Raw genomic sequence first — 19,232 nt, forward strand, 5'->3', positions numbered from 1 at the left:
TTTTATATATATTTTAGATTTTTAATAAATTTGCTGTGTTATTTTTGCCATAATCCCTATTTTTATATGTTTCTTTATTTGGACTTTTTTTTAAAAAAATATCCTAGGCTATAAATCAATTTATTTAGGTAGATTTTTATATTTTAAACTAAATTGAATTTTTTAAGTTTACTTTTGGTATTATTGAACTTTTATTACATTTGTTTATTTTTTTTAAATTTTGTATTTTTAAAAGAAATTATTCTAAGACTCTTTGCTCTATAGAGTATACTTTCCACTGTGGGGAACAACGTGACCTCTTAGTTAGGGTGATTTTTGTGGTTATATATGCATAAAATGATTTTGACTCGTGAGGTGGAAGGAATGAAAATGTCAAGATACGTTTCATTTTATATACCATGAACTACAATCAATAATTAACCCAAAACATTTATACCAATGTGATCAATTCGGAATTTTAGTATAATAATCTGAAATTTTTCTTTTGTTAGGATATTGGATGTGAATACCTAGGACCTCCAAACGAGTGTTTTTTTACCAATTTTTTTGACTTTTTTTTGTATATTATTGTCGCAAAAGATTTCATATTCCCTTAGGAATATACTATGCATCTACCCAAGCACGCAAAAACTCATGCTAATAATATTTTTCAGTTGAACGTGGGGAATATAATCTCTAGAACATAAGACTAGCTTCAAACGAAAAATAATTTAGCTCTCATTCTCTGCGTGCCTATAAAAATGACATCCCAAGATTGGGTAGGAACCATCCAATTTTTTGAAAGAAAGATATAGATGTTCAAGATCTCAAAATCTAAATTTGTACTTGAAAATAATATACTCAGCTGAATCACCAAAACTGGAATAAAAATTTCCAAATAGCAATTTTGAAAAGTATATGAAAAGGCAATTTCTTTATGGCACAAGAAGGTCTGAATCACTCTTATCTGTCGGATTTCAAATCAGGTGGTTGTGAGTGTATCATTGATAGGTTTAAAATGTAAAAAAAATTGCTCAATCTTTGTGATACAACTCAAACTATAAAATTTTAAATTGGATGGCTAAAGGTATTTATGACCTCCTTGTAACGAAAGTAAATAGTATCTTAGTATACATTTGCTCCATGAGACCATTTAATCACTCACCATGTGATCCACTCACACTCTCTCTCACTCTCTATCTCTTGTATGTGAGCACACGGTGTCATAGTATATAATCATTATTTTTCATGATCAATACATTCATTTTTCTCACTATGACACCCTATACCAAAGTTACCATGTTGTGGTTTTCATTCTCACCATTAACCCTAATCTACTAACACCTTAAAAAAAGCTAGCTCCTACTCTACTTGAAAAAACGGGTAGGGGCTTGTCTTCTCCCACTCAATTACACCCCCCCCCCCGGGCTTGTCTTCTCCCACTCAATTACACCCCCCCCCCCCCCGGGCTTGTCTTCTCCCACTCAATTACACCCCCCCCCCCCCACCCAAAAAAAAAGGAAAAATGTTATATAGAGCGGAGGCTCTAAACAATTAAATTTGAACCTACCTCCAAAATTTAACTAGAAGAAGTTGTTTGGATGCCCAAATATCTTCAAATTGATCATCTTGACATCAAGATGCATGGACATGAGAAAATAATGGATTGCAAGTTTTAGAAATAGCGTATTTTATAACGTATTTTTTATCGTTATTTTTAAAGATTTTCAAATTTTCATAGATATGTCTATCTACACTATTTTTGAAGCTTTAAACTTCAAAAATAAATATGAAACTATATTTTAAGGCTATCACAAAGATTATCAATATTGAAACCATATTTCTAGACACTATTTGAAGGTAGGCTTTAATTTGATTGTTTGGAGCCTAGGATACAAACTGCACCCAAAAAAAAAAAAAATACATTCATTTTTCTCACTCACCATGTGATCGATTTGCTCTCTCTCGTACGTGTATGTGAGCAACCATTATTATCTTTCATTTTATTGTTAAAAATAAGTTTCAAAGTTTTTACCATTTCATTCCACAGTTCTCATCAAAAAAAGGAAAAAAATAGTGCTGCTTAGAAAGCGTCATTCATATATGAATATACTACATTATGAGAGAGCCTTCAATGACGCATGCAATCTGGTGCATAATACCGGTTGATATAAAATCAAAGGAAACAATTTTGGTGCGTTGTCATTGAATTGCATCCCTATAAAAAATAAAAAAAAAATGAAAAAAATATCTCAAAGATGGATTTTGGATTTAAAACTTCACAAGTCGAAAAAATTTGGCCACTACGATCATGGATATTTTAAAATAAATAGCTAAATATTAAAAATAAACCATGCCAGGAAAATCAAAATGAATGGTAAAATAATAATAATAAAAAACCAAAATTTATAATCATTTAGCTTACAACTTAAATTACTTAGGACACAGTTTCTACGAGTCCCGAACTCATACGTAGGAATATGGCAGCCCTCAATAATACATTTTTCAAATAGATATTGACCTTAACTTTTAAAGAACATAGAGTCCCCAACATGGAGAGCATTAATGTGTAAAATAAATAAAATTTTAAAAATAAAATGGTATATTTTTTTAAGAAAATATTTAAACCAATGATTTTACTTTCTTTTTTTTGGTGGGACCTTCATTACATCTATGACGAATGGCTTATGCATTATGGGATGCAAATGCAGAAATGCATCCCCGATGTATATAATATTTTTTTAATTGTTAATTGTCAAATTCATGACTGTGGTGGTTGAAAATTTCCAATTGAGAAATTTGCATCCAAAATCAATATCTAATAGGAATTCAGATGTCGGAGAGAGAGAGAGAGAGATAGAGAGAGGTGAACTTGAACAAAATAACACGTTACATCAAAATCTCACTTCACTGGGAAAAATACTCCCTTGAGAAACACAGAAAGAAAAAAAAAAAAAGAAAAGAAAAGGAAAGGAAAGGAGAAGTGTGTTTTAAAGAAGAACCATGGTCATATGGAGGTTTCAAATATTTAAGCTCTCCCCTCTCCATGAAGTACTAACAAAAGCATAGCTTGACTAGAAGAAGGTGAAGGTATTTGGTCTCATGCTCCCATAGCTCCCTCCAGCATATGTATTGAGAAGTATCTCATTTTGTGTGCACCAAAAATCAGCTTTGAGACCCCCTCTCCTTAGGGCTTTGAGGATCTTATTTCTGTGTGCATACCCCATCACTGTTACCTTTTGGGTGCTCAATTCCACTTCAACCCTTTCAATCCCTTCAAACCCAACCAAGGAAATACAACAAACGAATCACTATTAAGTCTCTCTCTAAAATAAGCTCAAAGCATAAAATATATAATATATATAAAAAAATATATATTATTATTTTACAAAAAATAATACTTGTACAAACGCGCCTTGTCCTAACTTTTGAAGTATGACACTTTATACATCGATGCTCCAATGATAGTACCATGTAACACTCATAAGCTAGAGCCATTTTCGAGACGACCATCACCAAGCAGCAAATAAATTACCGACTGTTTAAATATTTGTTTAAATAATCCAAAAAACATGACACTCGAAAGGCTTTTTTCTGGTGCCCTAAAGAAGTTGGTGAAACTAGGGTAGGTGTGGAAATACATGGAAAAATATTTTTCCATTGCTAATGATGGAGAAATACATGGAAAAAGTCGAAGAAATAAACTCATTTGTATATAAATTCACTTAAATTTTGTACATGACCTTGACAAGATCAATGAAATATGCAATCATAAAAATTATATTTATAGTTTTCCTTTGGAAAATAGTTTGTAGCTTTTGGAAACTTTACTAGACCTCGATCATATTTAATGACTGTTTTAATTTTGGAAACTAACTATAAAATTCTCATAATTGGATCCGTTCTCGCAAATGCTAAGAAAATTAATAAAAATACACCTTTTATTTTGGATAGACATTTCCTTATTCTTCTCTCGCAGTTTATCCCAGCCATCTCCACTTTTAACTCGACAGTCTGCAAAACAGAAAAACACTATTCTCAGCTAAATAATGAAGGTGACGTTAAATCAAAGAAAGAAAAATCAGTGAGCTGACTTAGAATCGCCTGTAGTAGCTCAGACTAGGATAGACCTCAACCAGTTGTCGAGAACCTGGCAGTTCATCATATTGGGAACATATAGGGTCTCAGATGAGTCCGGAGTCCACAGGATAGTTTATCAGTTTTAAATTTACATATTTCTTATATGTTTTCATTATTTAGGTCGATTCATCTGGAATCTTAGCGAACTCGGGAATCTGTTGGCTGAGTGAGTGCTCGAGTGCCAACACCGCATTCTTAATTTTAACCGACTGTAACAATCTATGATTGCCAAGGTAATCACTGCAATAACAATGATAATAACCTGGAAATGATAATAAATTTGGGATCAATACTAATCATTAGAATAAAAAATGTAATGGATTTATTATTTCGTTATGCACTTGTGAGATCGTTTGTTTATTTTCCCATTTACCCCACAAAATATTGGAAGGCAAAAATAAAAGGGATAGTGACTAAAAAATGACAAATTATGTATGTAAAACATATGACATGAAAATCATGAGAGGAGAAAGGTTGGGAGCACCGACAAAAAGCATTGAAATTCAAGATTTCTCATTTTCTATTTTGACTCAAACACAAGACATACAAATGTGTACCAAATTCTAAGCAATATGTAAAGGAAACAGTAGAGAATAATATAAATTTGAATTATAACTAACGATGCATCAAAATAGAATTTCCATGAGAACATGATAAAACGCACACATTGGGAAGAGAGAGAGAGCAATCCTACCGTACCTCCATGATCAGTCAAACTTGAGGAAACAATAATGAAGAAACAGAGATGCAGAGAGATATGGAAGCGAAATGACAGGGGAGCAGTTGTTTCTTTTTGTGTTTGTGTGGGGAAGAAGAGGGTATATAGAGAGAGAAAAGGGTGGGAGTATTCATCATGGATAATCAAGAAAGCTGGTGATGGGTAGGCAAAACAAGATGAATGTTTCGTTCCCTTTCCTTTTTGAAAGTTTCATGGCATGGGAATACGTTTATTCCTTGGTTTCCTTCAGCTCAACGTTCAAGGTTGGCCCTTAAGAAAGCCTTTCATTTTCTTCTTTTTTTCTCTCTCTTCTCCTCTCTTTCTCTCTCTTGGGCGTTGGTTGAAAGGAATATTCAAACAATATCACATGGTTAGTTATTCTTTTTTACTTTAGAATTTATAGGGAGAGAGTGTGTGCTCATAAGGATTTTATGAAATTTTTGTATATTTTATTTCTATGCTTTTAATGGATAATTGTGGGGATTCGAACCCGGAATCTGATGGGGCTTGGAGATACGTTGGGCTTTTCTTTACTTGTGAATTATGATGGTTGCAAGTTTCGAATGATGGCGTTGACCGGTCTAACATGGCTTTTGGGCACAGCCCAAATTACTTTGTTACCCCCATCACACTATTGATATGAAGTTACGAACAACTTATATCTAGGTAAAGGATTGTATCTTATAAGGGAAACCTTTTTTATTTCCCCCTTATAACGTAGGAGTTTTATGTTTTCTTTTATTCAACCGTCTATATGTTAATGGAGGGCTAAGATTGCCCTAATCACAATGTCACGTTTCTACACTGTTTTATTTTTAATTTTTTTCTATAAATTGCTTTAATACCAAATTTTGGACGTCCATTCCTATATTAAACTCGCACTAACGAAAAATATATAAAAAAATATTTTTAATAAAATAAAATGATCAATATACCCTTGAAAGTTTCAATGGGTATTTTGGTTATTATATTTTATCAAAAAATTATTGTTAATATTTTTTATAGGCGCTCCCCAATGAGAATATGCCACGTACTAAATTTTATATTAAAAAAAATACTATTAAAAAAACTAAAAATAAAATACTTTGAGACGTCGGATCTAAGATCAAACAATGAGTGGCTCTCTTAATAAAAATGGACGACTGGATGATAGTAGGAACATAGAACTTCTATGCTGTAGGAGAAACGTAGAAAGCTTTCCCATCTTATAATATTATATAACTTTGGGAGGGGTTTGTATAAGGTGCCCACCTTATATTATAGATAGATGTGGTTTTGTATTAGAAATATTACTGCGGATCAAAATAACTGTAACTATAGAAAATAAAATTTTAATAACAATGCAGATGGAGTAAATATATAAACATTTGAAAATCTTAAAAATAGACCGTCCAGATGCTTGTTACAACATGTACTATTTTTTGGTCTTGGGATTTATTTATTTATTTATATACATGCAACTTGAAGTAAAGATGATCTAATGGAATGTTTTCCAACTTTGGAACATTGTTTTCTATTGGATTTTTGAGATGCACTTTACTTCTATAATGCAAAGTTACACCCTTATATAAACTTTTTCCTTTGATTTTTGTATAAGGAGATCACAATTTTTCACAGCTATTAAAAGTGAAATTCAAAGGCTAGAATTACAAAGAAAGTTTTTCTTTTGGACTTTTCATGATAATAAGCATAAATCTAGTGTAAGATATCAATATAAACATGTACCATGATATGTGTAATCATGTTTGTTACGATCGTAATTGTCATCACCGTCCAAACTATTAATGGACTGTCATGGAAGAGAGTGAGTTGGAGTACGATATAAACAAAACCCAAGTATAGTAGGTTGTCCTCTCTCCTCACCCTTAAAGTAGGACCAATAATAAGAGTCATTTACATTAGGGTGTGGTTTCTATAAAGTTGTAACCTTAAACAATCCAATTAAGGCACAACCTCCAAAGTTTATTATAACATGTAATTTTGGTGTAAAAAATGATCAAAATTATTTCAAATTTTATTTTCATATCTAATTATAAAAATTTAAACTCCAAAAGTGGTTGAAATCAAGTAGATCTATAAATATATAAAAATCTAGAAAATGAATGGTTTGGATAATGTGTTTCAAGATGCACTGATTTCAAGACTCGATTTTTTTTTTCATATTCATACATGTTGACATTGAGATGATCAATTAGAGTATTTTTCAACATTAAAATACTATTTTTCGATGGATTTTTGAAATGCACCTTTAATTCTTCATTTTAAAGTTGCAACCTTATATAAACTTTAAGGTTACATTATAATGTATTTTGGTCATTTTATAAGGATTTTAAAGTTGCAACCTTATATAAACTTTAAGGTTACATTATAATGTATTTTGGTCATTTATAAGTGAAAGAGGTTAATTTGGTCATTGTCCATTTTTCCTTTTTTCTTTTTTCTGGAAATCTCTGGATTTCGGACTGCAGGCAAACATACAAAAGAAAAAGGCCAAAGCAAAAGAAGGAAAAATCACAAATAACAAAAAAACAAAACAAAAACAAACCAAGGGAAAACATAATGGCAGAAGTAAAAAGACAAGTATGTTCTGACGTGGCACGTGATGATTGGAACTCTAGTTTGTAGAGATTTTAGGGTTTCCTGTTCCACAAGCTACTTACTGAAAACGGTGCAAACTGACACGTTTCTTTCATCAAATTCTACAAAATCTCCAATATGCCCCCTTTTTTCTTGAATTTGCAGCAAGTACGAAAAAGTTGGACCTGGGATTTGACTCTAAATATTTGTGCCTCCCTCACGTGTATACTGTCTATTTACTCCCTCAGATAAAGCGTCTAATAAGATTAATTTTAAGACTCCAAATTTTAAGAATACAACATTTTCAATCCATGTATTACCTCATTCATCATCATCATCATCTAAGTATTATCTTAATTAATTAGTATCGGCTACATGAACAATATAACCCACTAGACACTTGAAAACATTAATATCTCATAATAAAGACGGTCCAATTTTTAGAGAGTGAGATGTAAGAATTAAAAAACTTAAATTTCATTTTTTTTATTTTAATAATAATTATCTAGTGATTCCTAGGAAGTTCTCCAAATTTCAAATTAAAAAAATCCTCTCAAATAAGTCTTCCGACCAAAGGAATACATATAAACTATACTCTCGCGGGAGTATAACATAAGCGCCATTTGTTGTTATTGGTTTATAGGTGTGCCTTTTTTTTATGAGGAGTATATTAAAATTGTTATAAATACTAATTATTTAAGGCAAGCTCATGGTTTGTGGGATGCATATATTCAAAAATATATATGTCTATTTCCTTATGTCATTTTAAATTATGGAAATTATATTTTGAGTGATAAAATTCGGCAGAAATACAATTGAAAAGACGTTGTATCCCTTGAGTGAAAGAAAAACAAAAAAATCTAGATACTTGAGTATTTATATGAGGAAATATTTATACAAGGTGTGAACCTTATCCGTAGAAATAATTGCACCTCAAAACTTCCATGAAAAGGCTGTTTTGTCTTGGAAATCCACAATTTAAGATCTTGAGCTCAAATATATATATATATATATATATAAAATAATTGAGTAATGATACTATAAGACCCTCCCACACCTATGTGAGTATGACTTTAAAGGATTACCATTAAATTTTGACACATATATCTACAAAAGTTATCAATGAACCTATTCACCCAAGTCCCATATTCATATGATAACTTTTATAGAGATCTATGTCAAAATTTATTGGTGATCCTTTGGGGTCCTACTCACATGGATGTGAGAGGGTCTCATAGTGTCATTACTATATATATATATATATATATATATATATATATATATATATATATATTGTTTTGACAAGTATATTTAATTTTATTAGATCAAAGGGTCAATACAACATTAAGGCAGAACATAAGAAATTGCTAAGGAATCATGATATGCCATTTTCTTTGTTAGATCATCAACTATAGATTTGGCTTCTCCATAAACATGGTTGAAAGAAACGTTATCTAGACCATAGAATTGACCTCGAAATATATGCATAAGAAAGGAAAAATAAAAAAATAAAAAGAATAGTGCATCTTGTAATATGTTATCTAGGCCGTCTATATTTGAGATTTTTGAGCGTTTATTATTTTGCTAAATCTACGCCATTATTTTAGCTTTAAATTTTGGTATTGTATACAATGAGACTATTTACATTTGATACAAGGTGATCACAATTATTTACAACCATCCAATGTGAAATTTGATGGCTTGGATGTATCATGATTCAAATTTTTTTTTTTTGAAGTTTGAGCTTGGTCAAGATTAATGTGACCACCTTGTACCAAGACCATTGGATGTGAAATTGGGTGGCTGCAATTATTTTATTGACCAAGCTCAAACTTCAAAATAAAATTTCTCGAACTTCATGATACATCCCAGCTATCAAATTTCACATCGGATGGTTGTGAATAATTGTGACCACTTTGTATCAAAGGTAAATGATCTAATTGTATAAAATCTCTTCTCTTAAATTTGAAATTACTGCCTTTTTTTTTTTTTTTTTATGGGCAATGATTTCATGCAACAACTGTCTCATAGATGATGCGAAATAATTCTAGAAAACCATGTTTGTATTTGTATGACCCAAAATTTTGTGCACACACTCTCTTCATCTCAATAATCAATCTAAAAAAAACTAATTTGCACCCTATGGTCAAAATGAGTCCCTGCCAACAATGAATCTAGACCGTCCATAAGATGAATTTAAAGATCTAGGTCTTTATGAATTCAAAATCATATATATTTTTTAATATTGTTAATCTAATGATAATAAAATTATCTAAAAAATTTAGAAAGAAAAAAATATTATTCTAAGGCCTAGATCTAAGCATCTTACTAAAATAGCCCGCCAATATAATTGGGTTAAAAAAATACTTTCTAGATTGCGTTTTCAAATTGACTATTCATTAGAATGAAAATAATGTATATTTTAAAATTTGGATCAAACAAATAGATTTAAAATAATTTTGGAAGGTTGTTGCATTATATTACTATACAACTATTGCATGACATCACTGCCCCCAAAAAAATATTGGGCAAAGATGAAGATAGGCAGAGGTTTGAGAGAGAGAGGGAGATATTAGGAGAAAGAAATAGAGAAAGAGAGAGATATGCATTTGATTCTAGGCATTAACATAGAGATTTTAACAAGAGAGAGAGAGCCACGTATTGAGAGAGAGATCTATATGATTTTAGCAAGAGAAAGATTTTAACAAGAGAGACGTATTGAGAGAGATGCATTTCATTTTAACAATTGGCATAGAGATTTTAGAGAGAGATACGTATCGGGAGAGAGATGTATTTGATTTTAGCGAGAGATATATTAAGATAAATATCTATTTGATTTTAGCAAAGGGCAAAGCTTTTTATGTTTTTTCCACCACATAAAACTTTTATACTTTCCCTTACTTTACTGTTCATTTTGAATGGAGGTCCAATCACAATATCACGTCTCTACATTATTTTATTTTTAAATTTTTTTTATAAACTATTTTGATATCAAATTTTATACGTTCAATCTTTTATTAAACTCTCACTAACGAAAACTATTAAAAAAATACTTTTAATAAAATAAAATAGCCAAAATACCCTATTAAGTTTCAAAAGGTATTTTTGTCATTATATTTTATCACAAAATTATTTTTAATAATTTTTATAGGTGCACCCCAATGAGAATATGACATGTATCAAATTTCATATTCATAAAATTTGTATAAAAAAACCTAAAAATAAAATACTTTAAGACATCAGATCTAAGATCAAATAGTGAATGACTCTCTTGATCAAAATTGGACGGCTGGATGGTAGGGGAAGCATAGATCTTAGGGAGTTTAGGAGATAAAGATTGAGATAGAGATAGATTTTTTTAGAGAGAGATATGAAGAGAAAAGTAAGAGATATGAAGAGAAAAGTAGGAGATGAGGAGAGCGAAATTTGAAAGAGATAGAGAGTAAATTCCTAACGGAAAATATATTTTTTTTGTAGATGATAGAGATAAAGATGGAGTTAGGCAGAGATTTGAGAGAGATATATATTAGGAGAAAAAGAACTTAGCAAGAGAAACGGATTGAGAGAGAAATGTAAAGATGGAGATATTGCAGCACAGAGATTTTAGCAAGAAAGATATTTTAGCAAGAAATAGGCATCTCTAGTATACAATAGAGATAAATCTTTTCTAGAACAAGGTAAGTGTCGCATTAGAGGTTTTCTCTATTCTTTTCCGGATACAGGTATGTGGTTGATCTTTGCTTGTCTTTATCGAGTTGTGCTTACTGTGGGTTCTTTGTATAAGTTCCAATGAATTAATCTTAGAATAAATTATCTACCTTTCTTTAGTGAAATTAATGGGTATAAAAGTATTTACGCAAGCTTAGGAAATATTTTAAGTGAGAAAAATCATAGAGCGTAAGCTATTCGGTTTAGAAAAGAAAATAATGGCATTAGATCATGGTATTGAAAGAGTTGTGATTTGCTTTGCTCTATAGAGTAAATGTTTGTGATTTATGTGAGTTGTTTTTTTCTTCCATTCTTGTACTTCAAAAAATTATATTTTTCATATTTGATAGTCAATGCACTTTAATACCCATGGAACATAATAAAATGTGTGAAATTGATGAGCTCAAGATGAAACTAATAAACGATGTAGTTTGTACATTTTAAAAACAAATAAAAGGCTCATCTTGAATCCTTGACCAGAAGGCAATTTAGGTATAAAAAATTTGTATGATGGCTCTAAAATCATTAAAAATTTGTACGACGACTCTAAAATCATTTTCCAACACCAATCATGAAATATGAAGCTTAAAAGATATAAAGATCGGTAAGTGAGTACTAGGGCAAAATCGACAGTCTCACTAATATATTACAATTTATATTATTTTTAATTTTATTTACAACCATAATGATCAAGGCCAAAATGATCAATTTGAATTTTTTTTACGCCAAACGTTTTAGGAAGCTCATCATCCCCATTGAGTTACCCAAAAAAACAAAATTAATAAAAATAGAATACAATAAAATGTGTGAACTTTTTGACAACTTGACAACAAATGTGTGGTCTTTTAGCTCAAGAGAAAAATAACCCCACTGAATTTTACCCAAAAAAAAATTTAATAAAAATAGAACACAATAAAATGTGTGAACTTTTTTGACAACAAACGTGTGGGCTTTTATTGTTCAAGAGAAAAATAACTGAAATTAATAAAAATAGAACACAATAAAATGTGTGAACTTTTTTGACAACAAACGGGCTTTTATTGTTCAAGAGAAAAATAACTGAAATTAATAAAAATAGAACACAATAAAAATGTGTGAACTTTTTTGACAACAAACGTGTGGGCTTTTGTAGCTTGAGGGCTAAATGTCGCTGCCGGGATTCAAGCCCAGGCCTCTACGGCCACAACGTAGAATTCTTACCAATAAACTACAGCTCCTTGACTTCTTCCAAAGTCGCAACAGATATATTTTGTTATTGATGTACTGCTTTTTCACGCACGACTCATTCAACTCGTACTAGAAGAGGAGATATGCTATTCATATTCTTTTTCCTATTTGTATTCAAGATAGTTTCCGCTTACGATTGTGATTTGGTTCAATCTCGAGAGTCCATCTCAATCCAATCTATTTTTCAAGATGGTTTCCGTTTAAGATTGTGATTTGGTTCAATCTCCACAGTCCATAACAATCCAATTGTGATTTGGTTCAATCTCCACAGTCCATCACAATCCAATAACAGGATGCATGCATTTCCTTTTAAATTTTGAAAATGTTATTATATATTTATTTATTTTTTAAAATTTGAAAATGTTATTATATATTTATTCATTTTCCTAAATAGAGCTGGTTTGAATGGATGAGCACGTGGTCAAAACTGAAACTTGTTGGCTATTTATTAGGAACGTGGTTCCTATCTGTTCAAAATTGAAGTACAAGATGAATACAGATAACTCTCGAACCCATCCATATACAACATAAATAAAGATAACTCTCGAACCATAAATATACAAGGTAGATACAGATAACTCTCAAACTCATGATACCCATACATATATGTAAGATAAATACCTGAGAATTCTTAGTGCCTGGGTACAAGGATTTTAAGGTATAGATTCTTAACATATTGGATTTTGTTAAAATCCACCTTTTGGATTGTTTAATGACTAGGATACTTAAAATCAAGAAAATCAAAATCATGAAAATAATAGCTATTTTTTTATGATTTCATTTCCACACTAAAACTTGTTTTTTTGCATTTTCAAGGCCCATGGATTTCACTCGCTTGCTCTCTCGACCCTAAGCATAGGGAGCACTTAGTAGGTATGAAAATTTTTGAGAGAGAAAGTACATAAATTTTTTAAAGGAAAAAACTATATCAAAATTTTTAGAGAGAGAAACTATCTCACATTTTAACTTTTAGAGAGAAAGTATGTTAAAATTTTAGAGATAGAAAATATGTAAAAATTTTAGAGAGAAAGTATGTTAAATTTTTAGAGATAGAAAATATGTTAAAATTTTAGAGAGATAAAATACCATTTTTTTTAGAGAGATGAACTATCTAAAAATTTTAGAGAAAGAAACATCTCAAAGTTTTATTTTTAGAGAGAGAAAGTATATTAAAATTATAGAGAGAGAAAGTACCAATTTTATTTAGAGATATGAACTATCTCAAAATTTTAGAGAGAGAAACTATTTCAAATTTTATTTTTTAGAGAGAGAAAGTATGTTAAAATTTTAAAGAGAGAAAGTACATACAAATTTTTAAAGAGAGAAACTATCTCAATTTTTTAAAGACAAACTATTTCAAAACTTTTAGAGAGAGAAACAATTTAGAGAGAGAAGCTATATCAAATCTTAAGTTTTAGAGAGAGAAATTATTTTTAAAATTTTAGAGAGAGAAATTATTCTTAAATTTTTAGAAAGAAATTATTATAAATTCTAGAAAGAGAAACTGGCAAAAAAAAAATAGAGAGAGAAATATCTCATTTTTTAAAGAGATAAACTATATTGAATTTTCAGTTTAAGAGAGAAACTATCCTGAATTTGGAATTTTAGAGAGAGAAAATATATTAAAAATTTAAAGATAAAAATTATATCAAATTTTAGAGAGGGAAACTACTTCAAAAAATTTATAGATAGAAACTATCTCAAAATTTTTGTAGAGATAAACTATCGCAAAATTTATGTTTTAGAGAAAGTATTTTAAAATTTTGGAGAGATAAATTATATCAAATTTTAGATAGAGAAAGTACATGAAATTTTTAGAGAGAAACTATATCAAAATTTTTTAGAGATAAACTATCTCAAATTTTATGTTTTAGAGTGAGAAAGTATCTCAAATTTTAAACTTTAGAGAGAGAAAGTATATCAAATTTTAGAGACACCAAATTTAAAATAGAGAAACTATTTCAAAATTTTAGAGAGAGAAACTATTTCACACTTGAAGTTAGAGAGAAAACATCTTAAAATTTAAGAGAGTAACTATATCAAATTTTAGAGAGAGAAAGTACTTAATTTTTTTTAGAAAAAGAAACTATCGTAAAAAAATTTAGAGAGAAATTATCTCAACTTTTAGCTTTTAGAAAGAGAAAGTATCTTAAAATTTGAAAAAACAACTATATCATATTTTAGAGAGTTAAACAACTTAAAAATGCTTAGAAATACAGAAACTCTCTCAAAATTATTGTAGAACGGAACTATCTCAAGCTTTAACTTTGAGAGAGAGAGAGAGAGTATATTAAAATTTTAGAAAGAGAAACTATATCAAATTTTAGAGAGAGTAAAGCACCTAAAAAATTTAGAGAGAAATTATCTCAAAATTTTAGATAGACAATTTCAAACTTTAAATTTTGAATAGAAATTATATCAAATTTTTGAGAGAGAAACTATGTCAAAGTTTAGAGAGAGAAACTATCTCAAATTTTTTTATAGATACACTATCCAAATTTTGAGTTTTAGAGAGAGAAAACATATAAAAATTATACAAAGAGAACTTGTATCAAGTTTTGTTACCAAACAATTGACATGGAAGTGATTGCAAAGAATCCATGAATTTTGTACAGCTTGTCCAAACAAGCGATTTGAGGCATCCACGACAAAAATCCTTGATATGAAAATCCATAGATTTCCTTAGGATTTCAAATATCTAAGATTCCCAATTTCCTCCTATCCAAATCCAAACGGGCAGTGAAATTGAATTAAAAAATCGTCAAGATAGTGACCACGTTCTTAATTCTATTTCCCCATTGACATAAAAAGTGGATATTGGAAGAGGAGTCTAGAGAGCTGGTTATCTCAATGATTCTTCTATGGCAGTGTTTTAAAACTCAACGATCGAGAATTGTAGATCTGGACAAGGAATTAATAATCTAGAATTGTAGATTTGAATAGGGGATTTCTTGGGATGGAACTTGTTCTTAAAAGGATATCTGTACGTTGGTATTGTGAGATATAACCATTCACTATATTATGATTGATCAATATGACTACAACACAATTGTGTATTTATAGAGAGGGTACAACCAGTACTTACTAAAACTATAAGATACACTTTTTATACATGTATATCATATAATTAGACACTGATAGATCTCAATATCCAGTTGCCATATCTGTCCTGTTCACGCTCCCCCTCAAACTCGAGATGATTTGAAAGGGATCATGGAGAGTTTGGAAACAAACTGTGAGAAAGAATGTAGAGGTTGAGACTTAGTGAAGAAATCGGCGAGTTGTACTGCGGTGGGCACATATGGTAAGGAAATTGTCCCTGCGAAATATTCTTGTCGGACATAGTGGCAATTGACTTCAATATGTTTCGTGCACTCGCGCTCATGGAATTTTGGATTTTTAGAAATATAAATAGCACTTTTGTTGTCACAATAAAGTGGAGTAGAAGTTGAGATAGTGACACCCATGTCTGCAAGTAGCCAACGTTGAGCAATGCGTTTATATTTCTTGCTTTTCCAAGAGATAAGACAATCATTGAGAAAATGTCGAATTATGTAGTAGATTTGTGATCACTGGGATTTCCTAGAAAATCGGAATCTGTATAAGCCCGGAGCTCAAGGGAAGTAAAAGAGGAGAAGAATAAGGCTTGATGACGGCTATCCTAGATATAAAGAATGATTCGCAAAATGGCAGCGAGATGTACAAAACGTTGGGCACTTAAAAACTGACTAACCATATGTGCTGCATAAGCAATATCGAAGCGTGTATAAGTTTCCCAACCAGTTGCTTATAAAATGATGGGTCAAGAAGAGTTTTTACATCTGTAGCCCGAAATCTGATATTAACTTCAAGAGGGGTATCAACTTTCTTTGTATCATTCTGGAGTAGAGCTTGAGAGACAATCTTTGAAGCATATTTTAGCTGTGACAACAAATAACCACACGGAGAATAGACAACTTCTAGTCCAATAAAATACCACAAGAAGCCTAATCTTTCATTTCAAAGGTACTACTTAGCTTCTGTTTAATTTTATGAATTGTACCCATATCATTATCAAAGATAATCATATCGTCCACGTATAGTAACAAAAGAATCCGTCCTTCAGAAGTCTCAGATACAAAGAGCGCTGGGGTCATGATGACTTTGTCGAAAGTTTACTCTTATATCATGTGAGAAGGTACAGATAAGGTAAAGACAGGATTTCAAAGAACCTTGTTCTGATACCATATGCGATATAACCTTTCACTATATTACTATTGATCAATAGGACTATAATACAAGTGTGTACTTATAGAGAGGGTACAACCAATACTTACTAAAACTATAGGATACAATTTCTATACTAGTATATCATATAGTTAGATGCTGATAGATCTCAATATCCAGTTGCCATATCTCTTATGCTCACATGTATGGCACTCTCTCGGCTTAGATATTATTGAAATTTTGGGCTAACCCAAAAGCAAAAAAAAGAAAAAAAGAAACAAATTCTAAGAGTCATGCCTGGCCAATACCAATACCAAGCCAAAACAAGGGCATTCTACCAACATTTATCTTTATTTTATGCTTATTATTCCTACATTCTACCAACATTTCTCTTTATTTTATGCTTATTATTGTTGATTCTTATCCTTGTTAAATCATTTTTTAGCAATACTACTATGAACTGATCTTGTTTTAGGCATTGATTTTTCCTCATCAATTGGGTAAGCAACATTGGTTTTACTCTTTAAAATTGTTTACTCATTGAATTGATTGTTCAATCATCAAATAGCTCGATGATTGGGATAGCTAAGCCGACCCCATTTACTTTAGAAAAATGATTATTGGGTCAACTAACCACATTAATTTACTATCTAAAATTATTTACCATGTAAAACCCATTAAATTGGTCTCTTTCTTCATCCCTTTATCCACCGTAAGGCTACACTCTCCCTCAAGCCACAAGAAGAAAAAGTCAGGACAACAATCATAACAAGGAAGTTTAAGACTCATGAATAGCATGATTCTCTCTCTCTTTTCCTTTAATTGTGTTTGAGATTTTTTCCTCTCACTAAATTGCTTACTTGATAATTGAAACCAAACTTTGTGTGTGTCAGTTATAAGGTTATTGAAGAACCAAGTTCTTGAGGGTTATGCTTAACCAAATTTTGTGTCCAAGTTCAGTTAGGTTATTGAAGAACCTAGTTCTTGAGGGTTATTTCATTGGGTGAACCTATTCGGGTCTTTTCTCTTATCACCTATCACACAAGAGCTGTAAATAGAACCCATTATGGTGTTTTCTCTCATCACCTCAAGAGCTGTAAATAGAACCCATTTGCGGTTTTTTCTCTCATCACCTCTCACACAATACTGTAAATAGAACCCATTCGGGTCTTTTCTCATGTTTGGTTTCCCTTTTATCTTCCTATCCCACAAAGTTCCCACACAACTAGGGTCCATAAATCTTGCTATCCCACAAAGTTCCTATAAAATTCATATAAAACTAGGATCCATAAGCACATCCTAAATAGATCCCATTTGGGTCTTTTATCTCATCACGTGTCGCACAAAACTGTAAATAGAACCCATTCGGATCTTTTCTCTTCCTTACCCTTTATCTTGCTATCCCACAAAGTTCAAAGTTCCTATACAATTTATCTTGCTATCCCACAAAGTTCAAAGTTCCTATACAATTTATCTTGCTATCCCACAAAGTTCAAAATTCCTATACAACTAGGATCTAGGATCCATAAGCACGTAAATAGAGGTTTAAGACGGTAAATAGAACCCATTCGGGTCTTTTCTCTCATCACATGTCACAAGAGCTGTAAATAAGTTCCTATACAACTAGGATCCATAAGCACGTAAATAGAGGTTTAAGACTGTAAATAGAACCCATTCGGGTCTTTTCTCTCATCACTTGTCACAAGAGTTGTAAATAAGTTCCTATACAACTACGATCCATAATATCCATCAGCATGTAAATAGAGGTTTAAGACCGTAAATAGAACCCATTCGGGTCTTTTTTCTCATCACCTGTCACACAAGATAAGTTCCTATACAACTAGGATCCATAAGCACACAAATAGAGGTTTAAGACTGTAAATCCATATGCACATAAATACAGGTTTAAGACTGTAAATCCATAAGCACGTAAATAGAGGTTTAAGATTGAAAATAGAACCCATTCGGGTCTTCTCTCTCATCACCTGTCACACAAGGTTAAGCACGTAAATAGAGGTTTAAGACTATAAATAGAACCCATTTGGGTCTTTTCTCTCATCACCTGTCACACAAGAGGTTAAGCACATAAATGTAGGTTTAAGACTATAAATAGAACCCATTCGGGTCTTTTCTCTCATCACCTCTCACACAAGAGGTTTGCTTTCCCTTTATCTTGCTATCCCACAAAGTTCCTATACAAGCAACATATCCTAAATAGAACCCATTCGGGTAAGCATAGAGAGAGAGGATCAATTGAATGGCTTGTTCACAATCTAGAAAAATAGATGTTATGACAAAACAACAATCATTAATCTTTGTTAGAAAGATCCAAATCATATAAAAAAAAAACTACATGACATCTTACAATTTTTAATTTTTAATATTTAAAGTTTTTTATATACCTTGAGTTGGATACACAACTCGGTGTTACTCAGCCTTCCAAGTAGGATCAATTGAATGGCTTGTTCACAATCTAGAAAAATAGATGTTATGACAAAACAACACTCATTAATCTTTGCTAGAAACATCCACTCATTAATCTTTGCTAGAAACATCCAAATCATATAAAAAAAAACTACATACCATCTTACAATTTTTAATTTTAAAAGTTTTTCTTTTCTATATATACCCTGAGTTGCATACACAACTCGGTGTTACTCGGCCTTCCAAGTATCAA

At 31.1% G+C, this 19,232-nt stretch overlaps 1 long non-coding RNA gene across 2 annotated transcripts; it reads right to left on the reverse strand.

Moving 5' to 3' along the window:
• Positions 1-3,193: 3,193 nt before the first annotated feature.
• On the reverse strand, positions 3,194-5,202 carry LOC110008203 (uncharacterized). Of its 2 annotated transcripts, XR_016050671.1 has the most exons (4): positions 4,819-5,202; positions 4,074-4,381; positions 3,918-3,993; positions 3,194-3,253 (listed from the first exon to the last, which is right to left on the reverse strand). It is a non-coding gene; the product is annotated as an uncharacterized LOC110008203 (long non-coding RNA). The 2 variants fall into 2 exon arrangements; XR_016050670.1 differs by lacking the exon at positions 4,074-4,381 and having other exon boundaries at positions 4,814-5,202.
• Between the last annotated feature and the right edge of the window lie 14,030 nt (positions 5,203-19,232).

This window comes from Amborella trichopoda, chromosome 2 (genome assembly GCF_054954075.1).
Source record: "Amborella trichopoda isolate Santa Cruz 75 chromosome 2, AtrichopodaSantaCruz75HAP2 v2.0, whole genome shotgun sequence".
NCBI lineage: Eukaryota > Viridiplantae > Streptophyta > Magnoliopsida > Amborellales > Amborellaceae > Amborella > Amborella trichopoda.